The following is a 26,975-nucleotide window of genomic DNA, read 5'->3' on the forward strand; positions in this document are numbered from 1 at the left end:
GGCCAACTACACTTCCATCGTTTTTAGAGGGGATCTTCCTATCTGCCCACAGGCTCACTCGGCCCCTTCCTTTGATGCTCCCTGTTCTCTGTCCATGGTACTGAGTTAGCTGCATGTCTCTTGCTGCAAGAAGCCCTTTCCCTGAATCTCCATCCTCTGCCCCCATGGCAGGTAATCTTTCCTTCTCTCCTGCCCAAGCCCAGAATCTCAGAGCTGGAGGCTCTTTCTAGTCCGTGAGGACTTGTTGTACCCAAGGAAGTGGTGACAGTTAAAGACTTGTCCAGGGCTAAACAGCCACTAATTTTAGGGGGAAGAAATTGAACTCGTTATTTATATTCAGCTTCACATATACTTTTCCCCACGGGAGTCTGCCATGTTTCTCTACCCACACCTGGTGCAATTTCTCCTTGTCTGTCTCCTCACTCAGTGGCCTCTTCCCACTGGCTGTTCTGTCCTGATCCATCCTGCCTGTGGGGATCCATCACTCTTCCTCCTACAATCACAAACCTCAAGGGGAAGGAACTGGTGGAGGCCACATCCCAGCACACCTGGCTCAGAGGCCTGAGGGAGGTTACGTGACAGGCTCACCCAGAACTTGTCCAGCTAAGTTGTGAACTCAGCTGGATGTGACTGAGAATAAGGGCCTAAGGGCAGCTAGATGGCTCAGTACATAGCACACAGGGCCTGGAGTCAGAAGGAGCTGAGGTCAAATTCAGCTTCAAACATTTAACACTTTCCAGCTGAGTGACCCTGAATAATTCACTTATAACTCCAGCTGCCTCAGGAAAAAAAGAATGATGGTTCAGCCTATTGTGTGCCCTGTTGCCTCTCCCTCTAATCACATTTCCCTTTCGATTATATCCCTGCAATGTCACTTGTGATTTGCTCCAGCTGTCTCTAAGCTCTATCCAATGTGGTTATAACTTACCAAGTGTCCTTGTCTTCTTCTCAGTTTCTGTCACTGTGTCTTTTCTATTCTTCCTCCTGATTTTATTCTAGTATCATGTTCATTTCCTTTTGGGTTTCCTCAATAACTACTCTAAACCATGGTTTCTTCCTTTCCCAGTGTCCTTAATGGTCTTTTCCCTTTTTTTCTCCACTCTTCCCTCCCAGTGATACCTTTCTCATTTCTTCCCACCATCCTCAGAGTTCCCTTTTGCCCTTCTCTTTTTTCTCCTTTCTCTTTGCTCTCTACCCAATAGGCTATTTTCTCACACACACACCCCATTTCACAGTGATTCCATCCTATTATTTCTCTCTTTCTTTCCCTCTTCCAAATGTTATTCTCCTGTTGCTCTCATGCCAGTGTTCTCTTCCCTTTGTCAACCTCAATGATCTCTTCCATCACGATCACTTTTTTCTTATGGCCTATGATCTTTATTCTCTCCCTCTTTTTCTCAACCAGTGGTCCCCTCTGTGTGTCTTTCTCCTTCTCCTCACTGTCCCATGCCCTCTCCAACCCTATGACTACGTCATCTTTGATCTTTGCCTTTTTTCTATTCCTTGGTTCTACTTAATTCTTAATTTTTGATTCTTTGATTCTCCCTTGAAGACCTTTGATCTCTCCCTTGTTTTCTCCCTCTCCCCACACCCTGATGGTCTCTTTATTTTTGCCTTTTCCACCTCTTCATTTTGTTTCTCCCCTCAAGAATGAATGGACCTAAAATTCCATCCATCGAATGGATGGTCCCCACACCATCTATTCTCAGTTGTTTCTTCCTACTGTCTCTCTACCCCAATCCAGAATGGTCCCTTCTCTTTGTTTCTCTTCCTCTCCCCCATCTCCATGGGTTCTTTCCCTTTCTGCTCTCCTTCAACAGTTTTCTTCTCTTTCTCAACACATTTATGAAGACTCTTTCTCCTTTGATCTCCCCTTTCTAGTGGACTTTCTCTTGATCTCTCCCTATCACTAGTATTTTAACAACATTTCTCTCTATGTATCTCTACCACAAAACATACACTAATCATTTTCCCCTTCTTTCATCACTCTTAGCATTAGAATTTTAGAGCAATAAAGGACCTCGGGGTTAAAAAAAAAACCACTTTCTTCAGGCGAGGAACCTGAGGCTGTGGGGACTCTAAATTACTGTCTATCGCTGTCTCTGTGTGTGTCTCTCTGGGAAACATTCTAAAAAGATCTCCCTACATCCCCTATTCTCCCTTGCTTTTCCCGCTCTCCCCATCCTCTGCCTCTGTAATGTTTTCCCTCTATCTTTCAGCTCTCAGAAATTTCTTACCTGATTCTCACTCTGTGTAGTATTCTCCTTTTCTCATAGATTCCAGTGTTATTGGAGATGTAGAACTCACAGTATTCTTAGACACCATTGACGACCAATTCCTTTTAGGAAAGAAAGAAGGAAAATAAGAATTAAGTCCATGAATGGCAGTAAAGGTTATACTCTACAATGTACAAATATTAATGTGTTTTGTTGGGAAGTAGGGCATATTATTACCACCTCGTAGAGCTCGGTAAACTGAAGGAGACAAAGGTTAAACAACTGGTGCAGAGCAAAAGAGCTAGTAAATGTCTGGGGGTTATTGATACTGACAGAATTTGAATTTATTTCTTCCTGATAATAGGCCCATCACTATATACATTGTACCACCCAGCTCTCTCTCACCATTGTCACTTTATCCTTTTTCTTTGTCTCATCATTTGTGGGATCCAAATTTTGTGTCTAAACATATTCCACGATTCTCTCTCCCTCACACATATATTTGCTGCCTCTTGTCAAGCTATTTTTTGTCTTCCTCTTCATTGTAAATGTATTGCTTCTCTTTCATTTCTCTCTCTCTCCCTCTGTCTTTCTTCTGCATATGTGCAGTTATCTGACATCTTCAGGGCCACTGGGTTCAACCTCCTCTTTTTAAAGCACAAGAAATTCAGGTTTAAACAAGTTAACATATCTATGGGAAAACAACCAGAGACAATATAAAAAAATTAGAAACCAACCCTCCCTGATTCCAAATCCTAGACTATGAAACGGACTTTCTCCTCTCTATCCCAGGACTCAGCTCTGCTTCTTCCTGACTCTAGGGCTGTAACTCCAAGAACTAAAGCATCAGTGTCTTCAGCATCCCTTCCTTTTGTATCTTGACACCATCATCACCTTCTGTCTCTGACTCTCTCTCCTGGATTAGCTTCCACTCTATCTCCCACATCCTCACTTGCCCCCTTCCTTTGACTCTCCCTTTGCTCTGTCCATGGTGTTCCCTTTCCTCTATATCTGTTCCCTACTCAGAATCCACCGCTCCCCTATATTAAGTTTTTTTCCCTTCTCTATTGGAAAAGCATCAAACGTTAGGGAAAGGGAATAAAATCTAACCAGTCTAACCAAGGAAACTGAGAAAAGGAGTTTAAGTGATGTGCTGAGGGACACACAACCAGTACGCTTACAAGAGGGGGTTGAACACATCACTTTTTCTCGACATACTGTGTTCTGGTTGGTAGGAGGATGACTTTTTGTCGCTCCCATGATCGATGCCTCGTGGGCCTTTCTCTGGTTCTCTTTCCCACGAACTCTCCTTCCTGACCTTCACTCCCATGGGAATTGCCGTTCTCTCTCCCTCAATGATAGAATCGTCCAATGGGAAGGGTCCCTAAGTGACCAACTCCATCTCCATCACTTTTAGAGGTAGAAATTCAAGCTGGGAAAACTGAAGTGACATGAACAGCTCTTAATTTTCAGAAACAAATTGCTGGGTCCTTCAGCTCCTTGCTCTCTGCCTCTCCCCCAACAATAACTTCTTTCTCTCCTCAAATTACCAACTATTCTTTTCTCTCTGGGTCTCCCTCTTTGCACTGCCTTTCCCCAAAATGGCCCACCCCAAGGGCTCTGCCTTCTGCCTTTTGGTGCTCATGCCCTGTCCTCCATCCCTTTTTATCCTCCCCCTTTCCTTTGTACAAAGTGGGCCTTGTCCTGCTGCGTCTCCTTGATTGCACTCCACAGAAGCCTCTGGCAGCGCTGCCACCACAGCAAGCTCACTTAGCCTGAGAAACTTCTCTTTCTGTCACTTATAGGATGCCTCACATAGAGGCAGAAAAAACTAAGGAAAGTCTATTCTAACCCTGAAGAAACTAAGGATTAGACATATAAGGAGAACTGATTCTGGGAGAGGGAGCAAGGAAGCTTATAAGTCAGGCCCAGAATTCAGATCCTCCTGACTCCAGGCCTCAAGGTTTAGCCATTAGGAGAACCAGCTGCCTCGTGACCCCCCAGTGTCACTCTCCCAGGTCTCTGTGGTCCCTTTTTGGTGTCTTTCTATCTTTGTCACTATTTCTGTGCATTTCTCTGTCTCTCTAATGGAGTTTGCTTACTAACTGCTTTTCTCTCCTCCTACCTCAAACCTCAGACTTTTCTCTTCTTTCTCATAAAAGCACAACATTAAAAGCCTTTGAGATCAAGAGCATCATTTACAAGTAGAAGAAACTGTGGTCTAAAGCAGGTGCCAAGGGCCTTTTGCAGGGTCACACATCTCTGAGTTTGTGAGGCAGCCTGTCCTGACCCCCAGCCCATGGCTTTGTCCAGCATGGCTCCTCCCTGCCCCTTTGGCTCCAGCTCTTTCCTCATTGGTCTCATAGTCCCGGATAAGGAATTCTCTTCCTTTTCCCTGACCGTCCAGTCCACTGTGAGCCCTTGCTGCCTCAGAGCATCCTCAGGCTCTGCTGCTTTATCCCTCCTGTCTCACTGCACAGTCTGCACAGGACCCAGGCCTGTTCCCAGCACTCCCCCCTTAGCAAGTACTTTCTTCTTTTGCTCTGCAGCCATTGTCCTCCCACAGACACTCTCTGCTTTCTTTTCTGTATTTCTCCCAGGGGTTCACAATGTTCTCTTCATTGTTTCTTTCCTTTTCTCCATCCCAGGCCCCACTATTATCTTCCCTTTGTCACTCTGCCCCCACCTCCTGTGCTTCCTTCCATTTATTTCTCAGCTTTGTCTCCCCTCCCCAATGGTACTTTCCTTCTCCCTCCATCCCCATCATCCATGGTATCTTCCCTATCTATTTCCTCTCTCCTCTTTTCCCATTGGCCCTTTATCTCTACCTCTTCCTGTCACCTGGGTTTCTCAGTTTAGTCTCCCCTCCCTAATGGTACCTTCCTTCTCCCTCCATCTCTGTGCTTTATGGTTCCTTCCCTTTGTATCTCCCCTCTCCAGTTTTTCCAGTGGTCCTTTCCCAGTGGCTCTCTCCCTCTTCTTCCTCATCAGTGGTTCTTTCCCTTTTTTTTCCCCCATCTTATACTATGGTCTCTCCCTTCATTCTTTCTCTGTCTTTTCTCTAATCAGTGATCTGTTCCTTTACATTGTCTCCTCCCTTTCCCAACATTGTTTATCTTTTTCATTTTCTCTCATCCTTTTCTCTTTTTTTGTTTTTTTTCCTTACTACCACATCCTCTAAGTTCCCTTTATTTTCCTGCCACCCACATAACTTTTCTAATGATTATTTCTCTCTTTTTCTCTTCTTACTATGTAATGTTTTTTTTTCGTTTTATTGCTTTTCTATGCCAGCTAAGCTCTTCTCATTTTCTCACTCCTTCTTTTCCTTTCTTTAATAGTATCTCCATTCTCGTTTTATTCCCCATATTTCCTCCTTTTGTCTCCACTTCTTCCTTTCCCAGTGATCTCTCCCTTCTGGTCCTTCCCTAAAAGTACTCTCTCTGTCTCTGACTCTGTGTGTTTGTGTGTGTCTGTGTTTTTCCATGTATGTCTTTTTGTCTTTCACTCTGTCTCTCTTTCTCCTTAATCTCCAGCTGCCCTCCCCTTTCCCAAGATGTCTTTTCTACTGGATCCTTCTTCTCCTTTCCCCTAGGCTCTACACAACTTCTTGAGTTTGACTCAAAAATTCTCTATCACCAATATTCTATTTCCTTTCTGCCTAATGGTACTGATCCCTGGTGGGAGATTTTTCTCCCTCCTATATTTAGCATATTCTTCCCTTTATCTCCTCCACCCCATCCCATCTTAGTCACTTCTTCCTTCTTCTCACATCCAAAATGGCTCCCTCTCTTTTTGCTTTCCTTTCTTTTTCACCCAAAGATCATTTTCTCTTCTTCACTTCACCTTCGTCTTCACTACCTCAATTGTGCTAGTGATACTCTTCTGCCATGTATCATGGTGGCCTTTTTTCCTTCTCTCTCCCCAGAAACCTAGTCAAAATCCTCTTTCTCCTTTCTCCTCTCTCCCCAGTAGTCTCTTTCTCTTTCTACTGAACCATGGTCTTTCCCCCACTATCTCCTTGCATCACTCATGAAATCATAGATTTATAATTGGCAGAGACAGAACATATATCAAAAAAGTATTTTTGACCTTTCATTACTCATAGAATGATGAATTTAGAGATGAAAAGGACCAGAGACCCATGAAATACAATTACTTTCTTCAGGAAGCAAATTGAGGCCCAGAAACTCTAAATTCCTGTCTATCAGTGTCTCTCTGTATCCATCTGCCTAAACTTCTAACAAGATCTCTCTACATCATCTCCTCTCACTTTCTCTTCACAATCTTCCATTCTAATGACCTCGGGAATGTCTTTCACCCCTCCCACAATGCACTTCCTTCATTCTCCCCTCCCTTCAAGTTGCAGATTCTTTGTATATTATTTAGCTTTTTGTGTCTCCTCTTCTGTATTTGTCTCTATCTTTCTCTGTTTCTGTTTCCCTTTCCCCCTTTTTCTCTTACTTCTCTTTTCCTTTCTACCCTTTGGTCTGTCTCTCCCTGAAATCCATTGCCATCCCTTCCCTTTCCCTTTCTTTCTCTCCTCTTTCCACACTACTCTACTCCCTCCATTTCTCTGACTTCCCTACAAACTCCTTGTCTCTATTTCACGCTTCCTCCCTCTAACTCAATGCTACGTTACATGTGGCTTCTTTCTCCTTCAATCACAGATTGAGTTTTGGACATGTCCTCACAGGCTTCTACATATAATCTCATCAATAGAGAGAGAAGGAAGCTGAGACTGGGAGAGTGACAGAGTCTGCATAGAGTTATAGAGGCAGAGTGGAGAGTAGGATCTGCACTCAAATCCGCGAGGCTCCAGGGATGTGGCCTGTGCATTGGAAAGAGTGCTGGGCCTGGAGTCTGTCAGACCCGAGTTCAAATTAAATTTTAGATATTTCTTAGCTGAAAGAACCAAGGCTAGTCACAGTGTCAATGCACTTTTTGCTTTAACTATAAAATGGGGATTTTGTAAGCAGCTGCATGGAGCTATCCTAGGTTTCAAATGACACAGTGTTTGCAAAGCATATTTTCTTCTTTTTAGATCTCTCCCTCTACTTCCCTCTCTTGTCTTTCAAACTGACAGTCAGCAATTTTGCAGTACCACTTTTCATCTCTGCTTATCTCCACTGTAAATGGCCCCCTCCTTTTATCCCTTTCCAACACTTTCTCTCCCCCTCTGGCCATTCCCTGTGTCTCTCCCCCTACTTAAAGGTATTTTAATGCTCAATTTCTCCTCACATCTCAATCCCCCAAGAAAATTTCTTTTTCTTTTCCATCATTCTTAGGATTTTAACCATGAAAGGGATCTTAAAGGTCATCAGAGCAGCCCTGGAATATATCAGAGGAGGAAGCTGAGCCTGACAAACCTTCCCTGTCTTCCTGAAACAAATTCATGCATGAAAAAGGTCTAAAGTTTGATCTGAACTCAACTGCTTTGCTCTCTCCATCCTTAATTGCCACTTGCCTACCCCACACAATCCCCATTGTTCCTTTCTCTTTGTTCCTTGCTTGGTTTACTTAGTCTCCCATGGTCATAAAGATCTGCTTCCTTGACACTGTTCTCTTCCCTCTCTGGCTCTTTCATTGCCAAGGAATCTTCTCTCTCTGAAAATCTCTGCTTTTCCTGTGTGGAATCCCCCCATGTCTCTGTCTCCCTCTCTGCCTGCTGGATTAGCCTCCTCTCTGTCCCCACATCCTTGCTTGGCCCCTTCCTCTGACTCTTTCCTCTCTACAGGCTATTCAGTTCCCAACGTTTGTCTTCCTTCCTAAAAAGTCTTTCCCTTTGATCTCAATCTCTCTGCCTCTACACTTACACCAAGTAGTTTTCGCCTTCTCTATTGGAAAAGCATAAAATATTAGAGTTGGAATGGGTCTGAGTGTCCATGCAGTCCAAACACATCTATTGAGAGAAAAGGAACCTGAGCTGCAGAGTTTATGTGACATGCGGAGGCCCAAACAGCCAGTAAGGGTATAAGCAGAGCTGGAGCACTTTCCCTCTACTTACCTTACTCTGGTTGTTGGACCCTTACCTTTCTCTGTCTCCCACCATCCAGGCCGAGTGGGCCTTTTGCTGTTTCTCTTCCCACTATCTCCCTTTCCTGCCCTTCCACTTCTGCCCTCTCCTTATCACTGAGAGGATCATCCAACTGGAAGAGCCCAGAGTGGCCAACTACACTTCCATCTTTTTTAGAGGGGATCTTCCTATCTGCCCACAGGCTCACTCGGCCCCTTCCTTTGATGCTCCCTGTTCTCTGTCCATGGTACTGAGTTAGCTGCATGTCTCTTGCTGCAAGAAGCCCTTTCCCTGAATCTCCATCCTCTGCCCCCATGGCTGGTAATCTTTCCTTCTCTCCTGCCCAAGCCCAGAATCTCAGAGCTGGAGGCTCTTTCTAGTCCGTGAGGACTTGTTGTAGCCAAGGAAGTGGTGACAGTTAAAGACTTGTCCAGGGCCAAACAGCCACTGATTTTAGGGGGAAGACATTGAACTCCTCTTATTTATATTCAGCTTCACGTATTCTCTTCCCCACGTGAGTCCGCCATGTTTCTCTACCCACACCTGGTGCACTTTCTCCTTGTCTGTCTCCTCAGTCAGTGGCCTCTTCCCACTGGCTGTTCTGTCCTGATCCATCCTGCCTGTGGGGATCCATCACTCTTCCTCCTTAAATCACAAACCTCAAGGGGAAGGAACTGGTGGAGGCCACATCCCAGCACACCTGGCTCAGAGGCCTGAGGGAGGTTACGTGACTGGCTCACCTAGAAATTGTCCAGCTAAGTTGTGAACTCAGCTGGATGTGACTGAGAATAAGGGCCTAGGGGCAGCTAGATGGCTCAGTGCATAGCACAAAGGGCCTGGAGTCAGAAGGAGCTGAGGTCAAATTCAGCTTCAAACATTTAACACTTTCCAGCTGTGTGACCCTGGATAATTCACTTATAACTCCAATTGCCTCAGGAAAAAAAGAATGATGGTTCAGCCTATTGTGTGCCCTGTTGCCTCTCCCTCTAATCACAATTCCCTTTCGATTATATCCCTGCAATGTCACTTGTGATTTGCTCCAGCTGTCTCTAAGCCCTATCCAATGTGGTTATAACTTACCAAGTGTCCTTGTCTTCTTCTCAGTTTCTGTCACTGTGTCTTTTCTATTCTTCCTCCTGATTTTATTCTAGTATCATGTTCATTTTCTTTTGGGTTTCCTCAATAACTACTCTAAACCATGGTTTCTTCCTTTCCCAGTATCATTAATGGTCTTTTCCCTTTTTTTCTCCACTCTTCCCTCCCAGTGATACCTTTCTCACTTCTCCCCACCATCCTCAGAGTTCCCTTTTGCCCTTCTCTTTTTTCTCCTTTCTCTTTGCTCTCTACCCAATAGGCTATTTTCTAACACACACCCCATTTCACAGTGATTCCATCCTATTATTTCTCTCTTTCTTTCCCTCTTCCAAATGTTATTCTCCTGTTGCTCTCATGCCAGTGTTCTCTTCCCTTTGTCAACCTTAATGATCTCTTCCATCACGATCACTTTTTTCTTATGGCCTATGATCTTTATTCTCTCCCTCTTTTCCTCAACCAGTGGGTCCCTCTGTGTGTCTTTCTCCTTCTCCTCACTGTCCCATGCCCTCTCCAACCCTATGACTACGTCATCTTTGATCTTTGCCTTTTTTTCTATTCCTTGGTTCTAACTTACTTCTTAATTTTTGATTCTTTGATTCTCCCTTGAAGACCTTTGATCTCTCCCTTGTTTTCTCCCTCTCCTCACACCCTAATGGTCTCTTTATTTTTGTCTTTTCCACCTCTTCATTTTGTTTCTCCCCTCAAGAATGAATGGACCTAAAATTCCATCCATCGAATGGATGGTCCCCACACCATCTATTCTCAGTTGTTTCTTCCTACTGTCTCTCTACCCCAATCCAGAATGGTCCCTTCTCTTTGTTTCTCTTCCTCTCCCCCATCTCCATGGGTTCTTTCCCTTTCTGCTCTCCTTCAACAGTTTTCTTCTCTTTCTCAACACATTTATGAAGACTCTTTCTCTTTTGATCTCCCCTTTCTAGTGGACTTTCTCTTGATCTCTCCCTATCACTAGTATTTTAACAACATTTCTCTCTATGTATCTCTACCACAAAACATACACTAATCATTTTCCCCTTCTTTCATCACTCTTAGCATTAGAGTTTTAGAGAAATAAAGGACCTCGGGGTTAAAAAAAAAAACCACTTTCTTCAGGCGAGGAACCTGAGGCTGAGGAGACTCTAAATTACTGTCTATCGCTGTCTCTTATGTGTGTCTCTCTGGGAAACATTCTAAAAAGATCTCCCTACATCCCCTATTCTCCCTTGCTTTTCCCTCTCTCCCCATCCTCTGCCCTCTGTAATGTTTTCCCTCTATCTTTCAGCTCTCAGAAATTTCTTACCTGATTCTCACTCTGTGTAGTATTCTCCTTTTCTCATGGATTCCAGTGTTATTGGAGATGTAGAACTCACAGTATTCCTAGACACCATTGATGAACAATTCCTTTTAGGAAGGAAAGAAGGAAAACAAGAATTAAGTCCATGAATGGCAGTAAAGAACATCAGGGTCATGAAATACAATCACTTTCTTCAGGACAGCAACCTGAGGCTGAGAAACTCTTAGTTACTATTTAAGAGTATCTCTGTCCATCTGCTTAAATTTCTAAGGAGATCTCACTCCATCACCTGCTGTCACATTCCTTTCACAATCTCCCTTTCTACTGTACCTCTGAAATGTCTTTCACCCCTCTCCAGAATGGTCTTCCTTCATTAACCTTGTACTTTAAGTTAAAGTTTTTTTGTATATTATTTTGCTTTCTGTCTCAACCCTTCTCTCTCTCTTTCTTCCCCTTCCCCCTTTTTCTCTCATTTCTCTGTCTCCTTCTACCCTTTGGTCTCTCTCTCCTTGCAATCCATTGCCATCCCTTCCTTTTCCCTTTCTGTCTCTCCACTTTCCACACTACTCTACTCCCTCCATTTCTCTGACTTCCCTATGAGCTTCTCATCTCTGTTTCACGCTCTCTCCCTCTAGCCCAATGCTATGTTACATGTGGTTTCTTTCTCCTTCCATCACAGATTGAGTTTGGGACATGTCCTCACAGGCTTCTGTGTATAATCTCATCATTTGAGAGAGAAGGAAGCTGAGACTGGGAGAGTGACAGATCTGCATGGAGTTATAGCGGCAGAGTGGAGAGTAGGATCTGCACTCAAATCCACGAGGCTCCAGGGACGTGGCCTCTGCATTGGAAAGAGTGCTGGGCCTGGAGTCTGTAAGACCTGAGTTCAAATGAAATTTTAGATATTTCTTAGCTGAATGAACATGGGCTAGTCACAATATCAATATACTTTTTGCCTTAACTATAAAATGGGTTTCTTGTAAGCAGCTGCATGGAGCTGTCCTAGGTATCAAATGAGACAATATTTGTAAAGCACGTGTTCTTCCTTTTAGATCTCTCCCTCTACTTCCCTCTCTTGTTTTTCAAAATCACAGTCAACAGTGTTGCAGTAGCACTTTTCATCTCTATCTTATTTCCTTTGTACATGATCCTTTCTTTTTTCTCCCTTTCCAACACTTTCTCTCCCCTTATGGCCATTTCCTGTGTCTTTCCCCTCCTCATAAATCTTTAATACTCAATTTCCCTCCCATCTCAATCCCCCAAGGGAATTTCTTTCTCTTTTCCATAATTTTAGTATTTTAAGCATAGAACGGACCTTAAAGGTCATCAGAGCATCCCCCAAATATCTTACAGAGGAGGAAGCTGAGCCTGACAGACCTTCAATGTCTTCTTGAAACAAATTCATGCATGAAAAGGTCTGAGGTATGATCTGATCTTAAGTGCTTTGCTCTCTCTATCATAGATTACCAGTTGCCTACCCCAGGCAATCTTCACTGTCCCTTTCTCTTTGGTCCTTGCTTGGTTTACTTAGTCTCCCATGGTCATAAAGATCTTCTTCCTTGACACTGTTCTCTTCCCTCTCTGGCTCTTTCATTGCCAAGGAATCTTCTCTCTCTGACAATCTCTGCTTCTCCTGGGTGGAATCCCCCCTTGTTTCTGTCTCCCTCTCTGCCTGCTGGACTAGCCTCCTCTCTGTGTCCCCACATCCTTGCTTGGCCCCTCCCTCCGACTCTTTCCTCTCTACAGGCTATTCAGTTCCCAACGTTTGTCTTCCTTCCTCAAAAGTCTTTCCCTTTAATCTCAATCTCTCTGCCTCTACACTTACACCAAGTAGTTTTCCCCTTCTCTATTGGAAAAGCATAAAATATTAGAGTTGGAATGGGTCTGAGTGTCCATGCAGTCCAAACACATCTATTGAGGGAAAAGGAACCTGAGCTGCAGAGTTTATGTGACATGCGGAGGCCCAAACAGCCAGTAAGGCTACAAGCAGAGCTGGAGCATTTTCCCTCTACTTACCTTACTCTGGTTGTTGGACATTTACCTTTCTCTGTCTCCCACCATCCAGGCCGAGTGGAACTTTTGCTTGGTCTCTTCCCACTAACTCTCTTTCCTGCCCATTCCCTTCCATGGGCCTCCCCACCCTCCCCACTTGCTCCCTCTCTTCATCACTGAGCAGATCCTCCAATTGGAAGAGCCTAGAGTAGCCAACTACATTTCCATCTTTTTTAGAGGAGGAAATTTAAAATGAGAAAACTTAACTGACTTGAACAGTTCTTAATTTTCAGGAGCAAGGTCCTTAGTAAAAGTGATTCAACCTAAGTAAAACCTTCTATGTGTTCTGGCAATGAGCTCCCTCCTCGCCCCCACTGGGTCCTTTACCTCCCTCCTCTCCTTCCTCTCCCACCCTCCAAAGTGGTAACTTCCCACTCTCCATCTCCAATTACCAAAAAATCTTTTCCTTTGCTCTTTATCTCTCTCTGACTGTCCCTCCCAAATTGGCCCCTCCAAGTGCTCTTCCCTCCATCTTCCCAATCCTATCTCCTGTTGTCTCACCTCTTTCCTTTGTCCCCTCTCCTTTGTACTCAGTGGAGCTTGGTCTTTTCCTTCTTCCTGTCTCCATTCCCCAGGACACTTTGGCAGCTTTTACACTCTGCTTTGGAGGCACTGGAGCAAGGCCATAGAACCTTTTTCCCCCTTTCTGCTACACAGATTAGAGGTTTCCAGCTGGAAGGGAACTTAACAGTGAACTGAGTCTCACATTGACAAACCTGAAGCTTAGTCCATTAACCTGACCTGCTCCTGGACGTGGAACAAGGCTGTTTGTTCCTAACACTTGAACTCGGGTGCTCCTGACCCCAAGCACCCACTGGGAGAACCAGCTGCCTCACCCTCCAACATCACTCTCCCAAGTCTCTGTGATCCCTATCCCTCGAGTCTTACTTTCTGCTTGTCTCTGTCTCTGTCTCTTTTTCTCTGAGCCAATTTCCTTTGTAACTGTATCTTTCTCTCTGAGGTTTTCCTCTTCTTTCTCATTCAACAATAGGATTTTCAAGGGTAAAGTTAAGTAAAAAAATCTTTGGCTTCAAGATCATCATTTAAGAGAATAAGCTGGGGTTTAAAGTAGATGATAAATGCCTTGCTCAGGGTCATACATCTCTAAGTTTGTGAGGCAGGCTCTACATTAACCTGCCCTGATCCCTGGTCAGAATGACCCCTCCCTGCCCCTTTGCCACCATGTTCCTTTGCCCCCACCCCCCTCCACAATGGCCTCATGCTTGTTTTCTCCCTTTCTTCCCCCCTCTTGGGCCCTTGCATCACCAGCCTGTGTGTGTCAGGCATAGATTTGAAATTCCCATTCCTTTCCCTGATAGCCCGATCTACTCTGAGCCCTTGCCGCCTCCTGACCATCCTCAGGCCCTGCTGCTTTATCCCTCCTGCTCTTCTCTCCTGTTAGAGTGGACAGTCAGCACAGGGCCCGGGCCTGTTCCTAGCATTCCTCCATTAGCAAATGTTATTTTCCTTTACTCTTCCACCCACAAATATATTCTCCTTTCTTCTCTGAATTACCCCAGATATTCATAATGTCCTCTTCCCCTGTTTTCTCCCTGTCCTCCATCCCAGTTTTCCTTTCCTTTTGTCACTCCCATGGTCGGTTCCTTTTTTCTCAACTTTTTCTCTCCTCCCTAATGGTAATTCCTTTCTTCCCCCATAACTGTCCTCCATGATCTGTTCCCCCTTTCTCTCTCCAGTTCTATTTTCAATTGTCTTTTCCTTCTTTCTTTCTCTTGTCTTTTTCTTACCACGTGGTTTTTTCTCTATTTCTCCCCATGCCATCCTCCCTAATAGTATCCTCCTTATCCAGTCCCTGCCACTTCTTATGACCTCTTCTGTATCCCTTTCCCAGGTCCTGCCTTCTTTCTCTCTCTTTCCTGTAACCAGGAAACTTAAACTGTCTCTTTACTCCCCATCACAGTTAATTCTTTTCATTTTTGAGTGCAATTGTCCTTTCCCCCCATCCCCTGTGATCTCTTCCTTTTGTCTCATTCCCTTTCCCAAGTGTCTCTTGTTTCTTTTCCCCTCTTTTAATACCCAACATTAATATTTTTGTTCCCCTCCCTTTATCCATAGCAGTCCCTCCTCATAGTCTCACATCCATTCTACTGTGGTATCTGCCTGCTCCCTTCTCTTATTCCTGTACTCAATTCCTTTTGTTCCCCTTTTCTTTCTCAATGATCCATTTTGTTCTCTCTTCTCTTCCTAGTGGTACATTCCCTTACTATCTCTCTGTCTTTCTCTGTGTTTTTCTGTCTCTCTGCCTATATCTATCGTCTCTCCTTCCCTTTTTATTTTCTTTCTACCTCTTGTTCCTTCTCTTTATCTCTAGCAGATCACTCAAGGACCCTTCCCAGCCTTTTCTCAAGTGATATTTTCATTTGTTTCTTCATCTCCTTTCTCCTAGGCCCTGCAGAACTGCTTCTTGGTTTCTGTTTCCAAGACTATTGCCCAGCATCCCCCCATTTATTTCCTCCCTCTTCTCCTTCTCTAGTCCCGGATTTACTTTGTTCCTTTCTCCCCATGTTTATGGAACTCTCACATTTGTCTTTCTGTACCCCCATGCCATGCTAATTATTTCTTTCCACTGTTTCCTCCTCTCACCTAAAATGGTCCCTTCCTCACTTTCTCTCTTCCTTCCCCAGTTATTCTTTTTCTTCCATACTCCACCCTAACTTCTCTGGTCACAGCCTTTATCTATATTTCATATTATTATTTTCTCTTCATCTCTGCCTAAGGACCTTCCTCCTCCTTTACTCCTCCTTTATTCTTGCTTTTTCCAAAAAAATCTCCTTTTCTTTTCCCTAACCAATAGTCTTTTCCTATCTCCTTCCATCACTCATAAGATCATAGCTTTATGGTAGAAAGGGAATTACTGTTGATGAAATACAACTTGTCATGGCAGTGGTGGAAACTGAGGATCAGACATTAAGTGACTACCCAGACCCACAGAGAAAGTGTCTGAGTCCAGAGCTAAACTCATGCTGACCTAAATTCAAGCACAAAGATCTGTCTGTTGTGACATCTAGCTGGCTTTCCCAGTATGGCTCATCCCCAGTTACTTTTTTTCTATGTGTCTCCCCATTTCATCTCTTTCATCTGGTCTTAGGCTTTTGTCTTCATCTCTCTCCCCAATGGCCTTTCTTCATTTCCCTCCCCTTGCCAATTACAGAAGACTATTTATATTTTCTGTCTCTTCTCATCTTCCCCCTGTCTCTCTCACTTCTCTGTTTTTCTGTCCTTTGGTCTGGCTCTGCTTTTCACTTTCTCTATTGACTCTTTACTCACTAGTTGATTCTGTTTCTCAGGCACTAGGCTGTATTTCACTGTCTGCCTCCATCCAAATACCAATTTGTATGTTTCTTCTTTCTCCTCCACTCCCAGAAGAGGCAGTGGAAGGGGTCAAGCAAGGATATGGGGACACAGAGAGGAGACTAGTCCAGCAGAATTCTCAGAGGTTCTGGAGTCCAGTGTTATTATTTTAGAGAGGAAGGAGCCAGATCTGAGAGAGTAGAAATGTCACACACAGAGTTATAGAATAGCTTTGGAGGTAATATCTGGACTCAGGCCAACCAGGCTCCAGGGACACTGCTTGTGCAGCAGACAGAATGCTGGGTCGGAACTCAGGAAGACCTGGCTCCAGATCCAGCCATAGACATTTACAAGCTGTGTGACCCTGAGCAGATGAGAACCTCTCTGTGACTCAGTTTTCTAAACAACAAAGTGAATATATTGGTCATATCAACTTCAGAGGGCTGATGAGGAGAGCAAATGTGGCCATTTTTATAAAGCACTTAGCACAATGTCTGACACAAGGTAACTACTTTAACAAATGATTTCCTTCTTTCCCCTTCCCCAGTCCCTTCTTCTTTTGGGATCTCTGCCTCTACTCTACTCCCTTGTGAATCAAAACCTCTTTCAACAATTCTGTAGTAGCACTTTCTCTCTATCTCATCTACACTGTCAAATCATTCCTTCTCCCCCTCCCTCTCCAGCACTTTTTCTCCCTCTCTCTCTATTCCTTTTGTACTTCTCCCCTCTTCAATGATTTGCTAAATCTCTCTCTTTTTCCTTCCAGTTCAATTACTAAGGCCTCTATTGGCCCTTTCCATCTTTCCTTGCACTTCCAAGGGACCTTAGAGGCCCCCAAATGCAACCCTGCAACATCTCATAGAGGGGAAAACAGAGACTGAGAGACCTTCAGGGACTTGCTGAGGCTGATTCAGCTTGAAGATGTCTCAGGCTGGATTAACTGCAGTTCAGTACAGTGTTCTCTGCATCTTTAGTAGCCAGTGGCCTCCCCACAGCCCTTCCCCAGGTGTCCCTTCCTCTCTAATGACCTTTCTAATCCCTCCCTGTTGTCTGGACTTCTGCCCCTCACATTCCCGCCCATTGGTCTCTTCCCTGTCTAGCTCCCCATTACCAAGAAGTCTTCTCTCTCTCAGAGTCTCCCTGTCTCCACCTGTGTCTGTCTCTGACTCTCTGTACTGGAGTAGCCTCCGCTCTCTCTGCCCACAGGCTCACTCGGCCCCTTCCTTTGACTCTCCCTGTGCTCTGTCCATGGTACTGAGTTAGCTGCTTGTCTCTTGCTGCAAGAAGCCCTTTCCCTGAATCTCTATCCTCTGTCTCTGCCCCCATGGCAGGTAATTTTTCCTTCTCTCCTGTCCAAGTCCAGAATCTGAGAGAGCTGGAAGCTGACTGAGCGGCCATTCTAGTCCCAGAGGACTCATTGTAGCCGAGGAAGTGGTGACAGTTAAAAATTTGTCCAGGGCCAAACAGCCACTAATAGAAATTCTGTTATTTATATTCAGCTTCACTTATTCTCTTCCCCACGTGAGTCTGCTGTGTTTCTCTACCCACACCTGGTGCACTTTCTCCTTGTCTGTCTCCTCACTCAGTGGCCTCTTCCCACTGGCTGTTCTGTCCTGATCCATCCTGCCTGTGGGGATCCATCACTCTTCCTCCTCCAATCACAAACCTCAAGGGGAATGAACCCTTGGAGGCCACATCCCAGCACACCTGGCTCAGAGGCCTGAAGGAGGTTAGGTGACTGGCTCACCTAGAAGTTGTCTAGCTAAGTTGTGAACTCAGCTGGAAATGAATGAGAATAAAGGGCGAGGGGCAGCTAGATGGCTCAGTACATAGCACACAGAGCCTGAATTCAGAAGGAGCTGAGGTCAAATCCAGCTTCAAACATTTAACACTTCTCAGCTATGTGACTCTGGACAAGTCACTTTACCTCTGTTGCCTCAGAAAAAAAGGAGGACAATGATGGTTCATCCTACTGTGTCATCTACTACCTCTCCCTATAATAACAATTCTTTTTCCATAATGTCCCTCAGCATCACTTGTGATCTCCTCCAGCTGACTCTAAGCCCTATCCAATGTGTTTGTAACTGGCTAAGTGTCCTCTTATTGTCAGTGTCTGTCACTGTGTCTCTCCCCTTCTTCCTCCTCCTGATCTTATTCCAGTATCTTGTGTTCATGGATCTGTTGAAGGAGAGAGGGAGAGGGAGGGAGCAAGGAAGCTTATAAGTCAACCCTGGAATTCAGGTGCTCCTGCCTCCAAGCCCCGTGTTTACCCATTAGGAGAACCAGCTGCCTCACCCCTCCCCACCATCACTCTCCCAGTTCTCTGTGGTCCTTTTTGATGTCTCTACCTTTGTCGCTCTTTCTGTGCTTTTGTCTGTCTCTTTAATGGAGTCTGCTTACTAACTGCTTTTCTCTCCTTACCCCCAATCCTCGGACTTTCCTCATTTCTCATAAAAGCACAGCATTAAAAGCCTTTAAGATCCAGAGCATCTTTTTAAGGGAGAAGAGACTATGGTTTAAAGCAGGTGCCAAGTACCTTCTGCAGGGTCACACATCTCTGAGTTTGTGAGGCAGCCTGTCCTGACCCCCAGCCCATGGCTCTGTCCCTCCCTCCAGCTCCAGCTCTCTCCTAATTGGTCTGATTATTTCTCTCTCATTCCTCCCTCCACTTGGACCCTTCCATCACCAGCCTGTGACTGTCAGGTATAGATTTAAAATCCCCCTCCCTTTCCCTGACCGTCCAATCCACTGTGAGCCCTTGTTGCCTCAGAGCATCCTCAGGCTCTGCTGCTTTATCCCTCCTGTCTCACTGCACAGTCTGCACAGGACCCAGACTTGTCCCCAGCACTCCCCCCTTAGCAAGTACTTTCTTCTTTTGCTCTGCAGCCATTGGCTGTCCTCCCACAGACACTCTCTGCTTTCTTTTCTGTATTTCTCCCAGGTATTCACAATGTTCTCTTCACTGTTTCTTTCCTTTTCTCCATCTCAAATCCCACGATTCTCTTCCCTTCATCAATGTGCCCCCACCTCCTGTGCTTCCTTTCATTATTTCTCGGGATTAGTTTCCCTCCCTAATGGTACCTTCCATCTCCCTCCATCCCCATCATCAGTGGTATCTTCTCTGTCTATTTCCTCTCTCCTCTTTTCCCATTGGCCCTTTCTCTCAACTTCTTCCTGTCACCTGGATTTCTCAGTTTAGTCTCCCCTCCCCAATGGTACCTTCCTTCTCCCTCCATCCCCATCATCAGTGGTATCTTCCCTATCTATTTCCTCTCTCCTCTTTTCCCATTGGCCCTTTCTCTCTACTTCTTCCTGTCACCTGAGTTTCTCAGTTTAGTCTCCCCTTCCTAATGGTACCTTCCTTCTCCCTCCATCTCTGTGCTTTATGGTTCCTTCCCTTTGTATCTCCCCTCTCCACTTTTTCCAGTGGTCCTTTCCCAGTGGCTCTCTCCCTCTTCTTCCTCATCAATGGTTCTTTCCCTTTTTCTTTCCCCACTTCTTATACTATGGTCTCTCCCTCCATTCTTTCTCCTTTAATCAATGATCTCTTGCTTTACATTGTCTCCTCCCTCCCCAACACTGTTTCTCCTTATCAATTTCCCTCAATCTTTTTTTTTTCTTTGCTTTTTTACTTACTAGCACATCCTCTAAGTTCCCTTTCTTTTCCTGCCACCCCCATAACTTGTCAAATGATTTCTTCCCTCTTTTTCTCTTCTTAATACGTAGCGCTTCTTTTCATTTTATCCCTTTTCTTTGCCAACTGGGCCCTTCTCATTTTCTCACTCCTTCTTCCCCTTACCTTAGTAGTATCTTCTTTCTCCCTGCCTTTGTTGCCCATATTTCCTCCTTTTGTCTCCCCTCCTTCCTTTCCCAGGGATCTCTTCCACCTGCTTCTCTTCTCTCCTGTCTCCCTTCTCGTCCTTTCCTAATATAATACTTCTCTTTCTGTTTCTCTGTTTCTTTTTGTCCTTAATCTCCACCTGCCCAGAGGTCCCTTTCCCAAGATGTCTTTTCCACTGGACCTTTCTTCTTGCTCCTAGGCCCTACACATTTTCTTCAGTTCCAATATATGATACATTCTCTTTGGCCAATAGTCTCTTTCCTTTCTGCCTAAAGATATTCCTCCCTACTGTGGGGTTTCTCTCCCTCACATCTTTAGTACATTATTCCCTTTGTCTCCTCTGCCACATCTGATCTTAATCACTTCTTCCCTCCTCTCACATCCCAAATGGCTCCTTCTCTTTTCTCTTTCCTTCCTTTTTCACCCAAACAGCGTTTTCTCTTCCCTCACTACCCCAACTGTGTTGGTGACACTCTTCTGCCATATATCTTGGTGGCCTTTTCTCTTTCTCTCTCCCCAGAGATCCAGTAAATCCACTCTTGCTCATTTCTCCTCCCTCCCAGTGGTCTCTTCCTCTTTCCCCAACAGTGGACTTTTCTCCACGATCTTCTTCCATCTCTCATGAAATCATACATGTACAATTAGAAGAGACAGAACATATATGAACTCTCAGTTACTATCAGTGACTCTCTGTTTGCATCTTCCTAAACTTGTAATGAGATCTCTTTGTATCACTTGCTGTCACTTTCCCTTCACAATCTCCCTTTCTAATTATTTCAGATATATCTATCAACTCTCTCCACAACTGCCTTCCTTCATTTTCCCTCCCCTTTCAAATTACAGATTCTTTGTATATTATTTTTCTTTCTCTGTCTCTACTTCAGTATTTGTCTCTATCTCTCTCTCTTTCCCTGTTCCTCTTCCCTCCTTTTCTCTCATTTCTCTGTCTCCTTCTACCCTTTGGTCTCTCTCTTCCTGAAATCCACTGCCATCCCTTCCTTTTCCCTTTCTGTCTCTCCTCTTTCCTCTACTCCCTCCATTACTCTGACTTCCCTACAATCTTCTTGCCTCTATTTCAGGCTCCTTCCCTCTATACTAATGCTAAGTTACATTTTTTTCAATCACAGATTGAGTTTTGGACATGTCCTCATAGACTTCTACATATAATCTCATCATTTGAGAGAGAAGGAAGCTGAGATGGGGAGAGTGACAGAGATCTGCATAGAGTTATAGAGGCAGAGTGGAGAGTAGGATCTGCACTCAAATCAGCAAGGCTCCAGGGACATGGCCGGGGCATTGGAAAGAGTGCTGGGCCTGGAGTTAGCAAGACCTGAGTTCAAATTAAACTTTAGATATTTCTTACTGAGTGATCCTAAGTTAGTCACAACCTCAAAGTACTTTTTGCCTTAATTATTAAATAGGGACCATGTAAGCAGCTGCATGGGCCCGTCCTAGGTATCAAACGACGCAGTGTTTGCAAAGCATATTTTCTTCCTTTTTGATCTCTCCCTCAACTTCCCTCCCTTATCTTTCAAAATCACAGTCAACAATTTCACAGTAGCATTTTCATCTCTGTCTTACCTCCATTGAAAATGGCCCCTTCCTTTTCTCCTTTCCAACCCTTTTTCTCCCTCTCTGGCCATTCCCTATGTCTTTCCTCTACTCAAAGGTATTTTAATGCTCAATTTCTCCTTCCATGTCAATCCCCCAAGGGGATTTCTTCCTCCTTTCCACAATTCCTAGGATTGTAAACATGAAAGGGATGTTAAAAATCATCAGAGCATCCCTCAAATATCTTGCAGAGGAGGAAGCTGAGCCTGAGGGACCTTCAGTGTCCTCCTGAAGTTAGTTTATGCATGAAAAGTTCTGAGATTTGATCTCATCTCAAGTGCTTTGCTCTCTCCATCATAAATTGCCACTTGCCTACCAGGCAATCCCTATTGTCCCTTTCTTTTTGATCCTTCCTGGTTTACTTAGTCCCCCATGGTCATAAAGATCTGCTTCCTTGACACTGTTCTCTTCCCTCTCTGGCTCTTCCCTTGCCAAGGAATCTTCTCTCTCGGAAAAACTCTGATTCTCCTATGTGGAATTATTATTTCTTGACTCTTTCAGGAATCTTCTCTCTCTGACAATCTCGGCTTCTCCTGGGTGGAATCCCCCCCTTGTCTCTGTCTTCCTCTCTGCCTGCTGGACTAGCCTCCTCTCTGTGTCCCCACATACTTGCTTGGACCCTCCCTCTGACTCTTTCCTCTCTACAGGCTATTCAGTTCCCAACGTTTGTCTTCCTTCCTCAAAAGTCTTTCCCTTTAATCTCAATCTCTCTGCCTCTACACTTACACCAAGTAGTTTTCCCCTTCTCTATTGGAAAAGCATAAAATATTAGAGTTGGAATGGGTCTGAGTGTCCATGCAGTCCAAACACATCTATTGAGGGAAAAGGAACCTGAGCTGCAGAGTTTATGTGACATGCGGAGGCCCAAACAGCCAGTAAGGCTACAAGCAGAGCTGGAGCACTTTCCCTCTACTTACCTTACTCTGGTTGTTGGACCCTTACCTTTCTCTGTCTCCCACCATCCAGGCCGAGTGGAACTTTTGCTTGGTCTCTTCCCACTAACTCTCTTTCCTGCCCATTCCCTTCCCAGAGACTCCCCGCTCCCTGTTGCTCTCTCTCTTCATCATTGAGAGGATCATGCACCTGGAAAAGCCCAGAGGGGCCAACTACATTTCCATCTTTTTTAGAAGAGGAAATTCAATGAAAGTTGAAAAGTTAAGTGTCTTGACCAACTCTTAATTTTCAGGAGCATGGTGCTAAATCAGGGTGATTGGACCCACTTAAAACCTTCTATGTGTTCTGACAATGTGCTCCCTCCTCGCCCCCACTGGGTCCTTTACCTCCCTCCTCTCCTTCCTCTCCCACCCTCCAAAGTGGTAACTTCCCACTCTCCATCTCCAATTACCAAAAAATCTTTTCCTTTGCTCTTTATCTCTCTCTGACTGTCCCTCCCAAACTGGCCCCCTCCAAGTGCTCTTCCCTCCTTATCCCCCCCATCTTCTGTTTTCCCACCTCTTTCCTTCTCCCCCTCTCCTTTGTACTCAATGGAGCTTGTCCTGCTCCTTCTTCCTGTCTCCTTTCCCCAGGACACTTTGGCAGCTTTTGCACTCTGCTTTCGAGGCACCAGAGCAAGGCCACAGAACCTTTTTCCCCCTTTCTATCACTGATACATCAAAAGTTTCCAGCTGGAAGGGACCATGACAGTGAACTGAGTCTCACATTGAAAAAACTGAAGCTTAATCTATTAAACGGAGCTGCTCCTGGACATCGAATAAGTAGGATTGTTCCTAACACTTGAACTCGGGTCCTCCTGACCCCAAGCACCCACTGGGAGAACCAGCTGCCTCACCCTCCAACATTACGCTCCCAAGTCTCTGTGGTCCCTACCCCTCGACTCTTACTTTCTGCTTTTCTCTGTCTCTGTCTGTCTCTAATGCAATTTCCTTTGTAACTACAACTTTCTCTCCGAGTATTTTCTCTTCTTTCTCATTCAACAATAGGATTTTAAAGAGTGAATGTAAGTAAAAAAACTTTGAGTTCAAGATCATCATTTAAGAGAAGAAGCTGAGGTTTAAAGCAGGTGCTAAGTGCCTTTCTCAGGGTCACAGAGTTCTACGTTTGTGAGGCAGCCTCCACTTCAGCCTGTCCTGACCCCCAGCCCATGGCTCTGTCCAGCACGGCCCCTCCCTCCGGCCCCAGCTCTCTCTTCCTTGGTCTCATCTTTCTTTTCTCCCTCTCCTCCCTCTACTTGGACTCTTCTATCACCAGACAGGGAGTGTCAGGTCTGACTCACACTGAGCCCTTGCTGCCTCCTGTCCATCCTCAGGCCCTGCTCCTTTATCCCTGCTGCTCTTCCCTCCTGTCCCTAGCACTCTCCCCTTAGCAGTGTTTTCTTCCTTTACTCTCTCACCCACAAACACACTCTGCTGTCTTCTCTGTATTTCCCCAGATCTACAAGCATCCTCTATGCATGTTTTCTCCTTTTCTTGATCCCCGTTTTCCTTTCCTTTTTTCACTCAAATAGTGCATTCCTTTCTTCCCATCTTTTTCTCTGCTCCCTAATTGTAATTTTTTCTCCCCTCATAACTGTCCTCCCTTATCTATTCCTCTTGTCTCTCCCCAGTCCTGTTTACAATAGAACCTTCCTTCTTTCTTTCTCTCCTTTTTGCTAACCAGTGCTTTTGTCCCTTTATTTCTCCCCATGGCAGCCTCCTGCCATGGTATCTTCCTTCTCAGCCCCCTGCCACTTCCTATATCCTCTTCTGTAGCCTTTTCCCAGGCCCTGCCTTCTTTCTCTCTCTTCTCTGTAATCAGTGGTCCCTTGCCTTTCACTGTCCTTCATTCCCCCGTTCAATTAATTCTTTTCTTTTTTTTCACTCTGGTTGTGTGCTATTGTCCTTTCCCCCCATCCCCTGTGCTCTCTTCCTTTTCTCTCATTCCCTTCTCCAAGTGTCTCTTGTTTCTTTTCTCTTCTTTAGTATCCAATGTTTATAACTCTTTGTTCCTCTCCCTCTATCCATATCAGTCCCTCCTCATAGTCTCAGGCCTTCTCCCTTCTTCTGTGGTATCTTCCTGCTCTCTTCTCTTACTCCCGACCTCAGTTTCTTCTGTTTCCCTTTTCTTTCTCAGTGATTTTTTTCCTCTTGTTCTCTCTTCACTTTCTATTAGTCCTTTCCCTTTAATATCTCTTAGTCTGTGTGTATGTTTTTGTCTCTCTGTCTCACTCTGTCTCTGCATCCCGCTTTTCTTTTCTTTCTACTCTCTTGTCCCTTGTTTTTGTCACCAGCTAATTCCCTCAAGGTCACTTGTCATCCTTTTCCCAAGTGATATTTTCCATTTCTTTCTTCCTCTCCTTTCCTAGGCCCTGCTCCAGGCTTCTGCATCAAAGCCTATTGCCCAGCATTCCCTCCCTTATTTCCTTCCTCTCCTCTTTCTTTATTCCTGACTTTACTTTGTTTCTTTTCTCTCCATGTTTAGGGAGCTCTCACTTTTGTCTTTCTATACCACCAAGGGATCTTACTGTCCTCTGTTTCCTCCTCTCATCCAAAATGGTCTCTTCCCTTCCTTTCTTTCTCTCTTCCTTCTCCAGTTATGCTTTTTCTTCCTTCTCCCACCCTGGCTAAGTCCTTGGCTCACAGTCTGTATTCATACTTCATGCCAGGCTTCTCTTTTTGTCTCCCCAAGGACCTTACTCCTCCTTTACTCTTGCCTTCCCTTTCCCCCCCAAATCTCCTTTTCTTTCCCCTGACCAATGGTCTTTTCCACTCTGTCTCCTTCCATCACACTCAAGGCCTTAGATTTATAGTTGGAAGGGAATTACTGTTGATAAAATACAACTTCTCATGGCAGGGGTAGAAACTGAGGCTCAGAGAGGAAGTGCTTGCCCAGACTCACAGAGAAAGTGTCTGAGTCCAGAGCTAAACTCATGCAGATCTAAATTCAAGGAAAAGATCTGTCTGTTGTGACATCTAGTTGGCTTTTCCAGTATGACTCAGCTGCTTTTTTTTCTATGTGTTCCCCATCTCATCTCTCTCATCTGGTCTTATGCTTTTGTCTTCATCTCTCTCTTCAAGGGCCTTTCTGCATGTTCCCTCCCCTTTCCAATTATAGAAGACTACCCTTCTTTCTCTATATTTTCTGTCTCTTCCCATCTTCCCCCTGTCTCTCTCACTTCTCTCTCTCTTTCTACCCTTTGGTCTTGCTCTGCTTTTGACTTTTTCTTTTGACTCACTAGTTGACTGTTTCTCAGGCCTCCCCACAAGGCTCCTGGCTGTATTTCACCTTCTCTCCCTTCATACCAATACCAAGGGGTAAGTTTCTTCTTTCTCCTTCAATCCCAGAAGCTCCAATATGATCTTGGATGAATTCTCAGAAGTTCTGGAGTCCAGTGTTATTATTTTAGAGAGGAAGGAGCCAGATCTGAGAGAGTAGAAATGTCACACACAGTTATAGAAGAGCTTTGGAGGTAGTATCTGGACTCAGGCCAACCAGGCTCCAGGGACACTGCTTGTGCAGCAGACAGAATGCTGGGTCGGAGCTCAGGAAGACCTGGTTTCAAAACTAGCAATAGACATTTAGAAGCTGTGTGACCCTGAGCAAATGAGAACCTCTCTGTGTCTCAGTTTTCTAAAGAGCAAAGTGAATATATTGGTAATACCTACTTCAGAGGGCTGATGAAGAGATCAAATGTGGCCATCTTTATAAAGCACTTAGCACAACGTCTGACACAAGGTAACTACTTAACAAATGATTTCCTTCTTTCCCCTTCCCCAGTCCCTTCTTCTTTTGGGATCTCTACCTCTACTCTACTCCCTTGTGATTCAAAACCTGTCAACAATTCCATACCAGCACTTTCACTCTAACTCACCTAAATTTAAGATTATACCTTCCCAGTCTCCCTCTCCAGCACATTCTCTCCCTCTCTTTTTATTCCCTTTGGATCTGTCCCCTCATCAGTGATCTGTCAAATCTCTCTCTTTGTCCTTCCAATTCAATTACTGAGGGCTCTATTGGCCCTTTCCATCATTCCTTGGATTTCCAAGGGACCTTAGAGGCCCCCAAATGCAACCCTGCAACATCCGATAGAGGGGAAAACAGAGACTGAGAGACCTTCAGGCACTTGCTGAGGCTGATTCCGCTTGAAAACGGCTCAGACTGGATTTTATGGCAGTCCGGTGCAGGGTTCTCTGCATCTTTAGTAGCCAGTGGCCTCCCCACAGCCCTTCCCCAGGTATCCCTTCCTCTTTGATGGCTCTTCCTTCTAATCCCTCCCTGTTGTCTGGACTTCTGCCCCTCACATTCCCGCCCATTAGTCTCTTCCCTCTCGAGCTCCCCACTCCCAAGAAGTCTTCTCTCTCTCAGAGTCTCCCTGTCTCCACCTGTGTCTGTCTGTGACTCTCTGTACTGGAGTAGCCTCCGCTCTCTCTGCCCACAGGCTCACTCGGCCCCTTCCTTTGACTCTCCCTGTGCTCTGTCCATGGTACTGAGTTAGCTGCTTGTCTCTTGCTGCAAGAAGCCATTTCCCTGAATCTCCATCCTCTGCCCCCATGGCTGGTAATCTTTCCTTCTCTCCTGTCCAAGCCCAGAATCTCAGAGCTGGAGGCT

The 26,975-nt window shown here is 45.0% G+C and overlaps 1 protein-coding gene and 1 long non-coding RNA gene across 3 annotated transcripts in view; one reads left to right on the forward strand and one right to left on the reverse strand.

Moving 5' to 3' along the window:
- Window positions 1-6,559, forward strand: part of LOC127542726 (uncharacterized) — a 58,451-nt gene extending 51,892 nt beyond the window's left edge. Inside the window, exon 2 of the mRNA XM_051968497.1 lies at window positions 6,296-6,559. The gene's annotated coding sequence lies outside the window, so the exon portion shown is untranslated. The remainder of the gene's footprint in view (window positions 1-6,295) is intronic.
- The window catches only part of LOC127542729 (uncharacterized), a 147,806-nt gene that overhangs the window by 94,752 nt on the left and 26,079 nt on the right, over window positions 1-26,975 (reverse strand). The window contains exons 2-5 of one of the 2 annotated variants that reach the window (XR_007948805.1): window positions 13,169-26,749; window positions 10,622-10,722; window positions 3,435-3,657; window positions 2,238-2,338 (exon numbers count right to left, since the gene is read on the reverse strand). This is a non-coding gene — a long non-coding RNA (uncharacterized LOC127542729). The remainder of the gene's footprint in view (window positions 1-2,237; window positions 2,339-3,434; window positions 3,658-10,621; window positions 10,723-13,168; window positions 26,750-26,975) is intronic. The other variant, XR_007948804.1, reaches the window with a different exon arrangement.

Source organism: Antechinus flavipes, chromosome X (genome assembly GCF_016432865.1).
Source record: "Antechinus flavipes isolate AdamAnt ecotype Samford, QLD, Australia chromosome X, AdamAnt_v2, whole genome shotgun sequence".
NCBI classification, from domain to species: Eukaryota; Metazoa; Chordata; class Mammalia; order Dasyuromorphia; family Dasyuridae; genus Antechinus; species Antechinus flavipes.